This window comes from Aplysia californica, unplaced genomic scaffold (assembly GCF_000002075.1).
Source record: "Aplysia californica isolate F4 #8 unplaced genomic scaffold, AplCal3.0 scaffold00054, whole genome shotgun sequence".
In the NCBI taxonomy this organism is placed as follows: Eukaryota; Metazoa; Mollusca; class Gastropoda; order Aplysiida; family Aplysiidae; genus Aplysia; species Aplysia californica.
Window position 1 is genome coordinate 1,092,282 of NW_004797324.1, and position 3,364 is coordinate 1,095,645.

Sequence of the window (3,364 nt, forward strand, 5' to 3'; positions counted from 1 at the left end):
AGCAGCAGCAAAAGCAGCAGCAGCAGCAGCAACAGTAGCAGCAGCATTAGCCACAATAGCAGCAGCGTTAGTATTATCATCATCATCATCACCATCATCATCATCAGCAGCAGCAGCAGCAGCAGCATCTGTAGTAGCAAGAGCTGCAACAAACAAAAACACAACTCAAGGGAAAAAAATCATGAACAAATCACAACCGTTCTCTTTCTCTTTCACAGGGCAACTGGACCGTTCCTCCTTTCCAGTTTAAAATCAAAGCTAAGCTTCCGGTCAAAATATCTGGAGGTGTAAAAGTTCGCGCTGACGTCACCTCCAAGGGTCAGTCGGTCACCTGTGCGGAATTGGTGATAATGCTGGCGTAAGTCAACGCTGGAGTACTGGACACATCCTATGCTAGACGTATACACCAGAATTAGCAGCACCCGTGCCTTTAACTTAAACTTTAACACGATAACCTAAAGCTTCGAGCTTAGACTATCATGTTCTGCTTTCGACAACCACTTTAGTTGCGACTTATTGACGAAAGACGTGCTGTCACGTTATTTACTTTTTAAAAAATAAAGAAATGAAAATGAAAATAATAATAAATTTTTCTTTGTTGATCCCTTGTGGGGAAACATGTTTATTTGACAATGGTGTGCATAAAAGCACAATACATGCATTAATACACGAATGCATGCATGTAAAGCGCGGTATCATACACACACACACACACACACACACACACACACACACACACACACACACACCGGTTATCGCCTGTTGCTCAAGGACATCCCAGTGACCACCAACAAAGACACTGAGTTGCCGACACATTTGACATGTCTGCAAGCCTAAGTTCACCAACCTTTCAGCCATGACAAACTGTTTTGGGGAATATCTGTTTTCTTTAGTGCGGGCTGTTCTGAACTTACAATGAAAAAAGGACGCTCACATAAAAAAAAATGGAATTAAAGAGCAGTGATTAAATCCTGGAGTATTTTAAGACGATAAATGCAATGGATACCTACTATTCTTTAAATTCTTAGGCTCAAAATTATTAAAATTATGTCATGTTCTTAGAAATTAGGAATGCAATTTTCGTTTTAATCTTGAGGCCTGGAGTGTGTTGGTTCTTCTAAAAAGACGAAAAGGCTGGTGCCACCAGAGATACTTTTTATATAATAATGTATAATTTACTGGCAATAGAAAAGGAACTACTATTTTATTGTGCAAAACAAAATAGATCTAGTCTTTTGCTTTTTCACGTTTTTTTTTTCACGTGAGAAATTCTAAATACTCTCAGCTTTGCTGTCTTACGTATTCGTTTATTCTCTTTGCTCTCTCCCTCTATCCTCCCTCTTTCCCCCAATATCTCTGTCTCTCTCTCTCTCTCTCTCTCTCACTCTCTCTCTTTCTCTCTCCATCTCTCTATCTCTCCTTCTCTCTTTCTCTCATTCTCTCTTTCTCACACAAAAACACAAAAACACATTCACTTAGTGTCCTTTTTTCTTTGTCTGTGTCTTTATCTCACTGCCCCTCTTCTTCCCTCTTCTTCCCTCTTCTTCCCTCCATCCTCTCATTCTCTCTTTCTCTCTCTCTCTCTCTCTCTCTATCTATTTATCTATCTATCTATATATCTCTCTCTCTCCCTCTCTTTCAACCTCTCTGTACCTTATTAATACATTAACCCTTACGAACTCAATGTCGCGTGTCCTAAGAACAAACAGTATAAATATCGAACAAATATCTTTCTATTGTTTAGAGCGAAAAGGACAAGTTGACACGTGCAGCAAAATGATCAGTCTTCATTAGAACGAATTACATTACCTCTTTCTCGCCTTGTCATGACGCAAAAACGTGAAGCCACTCCAGAAAATATTGGAGAAGACGTGGCAGAAATGCCAGGAGGTTTATTTAACAAGGTGTAATCCCCTCCCCAACAAACAAAACGAAACAAAACAAAACAAAACAAAATCGACACAATGATTTACAAGAGCCAGTCAGGACGAATGGAACACAACATGCGAGAAAGAAGACAGGGATCCTGTTTGTGTTTTTCTTGCTTTTTTGCGTTGGCGAGATTCGACCACGGTTACCAGCAACGCAAACTAAAGGAAAAGTAGAAATTTGACAAATAATGTATAAAGAAAGAAATAGAATCGGGGAAGAGCGACTTTAACAACATCATCTAGTGTAATCGAATACAGCTAGATGAGGTGCGTTTTATTTCATCAAAGATCGTACATAACAAGATAGCACCCTCCAAGATTGAGCCAATCAAAAAAGTGTCTTCAATATCTGGTGGCACTCTCTTCGAAAGAGTGCTGACCACTTTGCGAACAGAGTTACCCAACTTGTATGAAAAACAATAAAAGCGAAACTAACAAGCTGTGCTATTCCTATTCTTCTTCTAGAGAAACGAAAGAGAGCAAAGACTGCAGCGCCATCTGAACCAATGTGCGGACTTCCGCGGACACTTTTTTTAGCAGAGTGAACTATCTTGTTATGAACAATCTTTGATTTCACCTCGATTTCGATAACTAGAGCTTTGACAAATCCCCATGGAGTGGAGGGTTTTTCCATTCTTTTCCAAGACTAATATTATACTAAACATACACATTTTTTTACACACACAAAGCATGATATATTATATGCCCCCCCCCCCCGCGCCCTAGAACACATGGGGCAAAAATAATGAGTAAGGGACCAGTGCAGAAATAAACAATACAAAAAACTATGAGGAGAACTCGTCGATGCATCATGGCCGCGGAGCAAGAAATACATAACCTGTTCACTACCTACAATCATACGGAGCTGACAGGTGAAGAAATTTTGCAGAGAATTTGCTTTTAAATGACCTTAGCAGTTGCGAGCGCCGTAAAACCTTATACTATACTATACTAAACTAACTGCTACCTGCAAAGTTCCAGACATATGAATACAGTCATATAGACCGAAACAAAAACAAAAAGTGGTGGTAAAGATATGAGACCAATATTTTTAAATTAGTGACACCCTGTAACAACCAACAACTACTCGAAGATTATCCCTGGGTTTATTTATATATTGCATATATTATTCCTTTCCTTTCAGTGGTCGGCTGTCAAATGGTAAAATATTATGTACCTTTGATCCCAAAGATTAATTAAAGGACAACAGACAGGAAAACAAAACAAAACAAAACAAAGTATTCAGCAAAAGTCTACCTGTACATATTCGTTGTTAAAACAAGTTCAAATTGTTCAGATTATCGTCTTTGCGAATCATGTCAGAACGACCCCATGAGTCCTACAAAGAGGGAACACTACGGATGTACGAGATAGGTCAGGTGAGTTTCTAATGTGTTAGTGTATGTGCGTGTGTGTGTGTGTGTGTGTGTGTG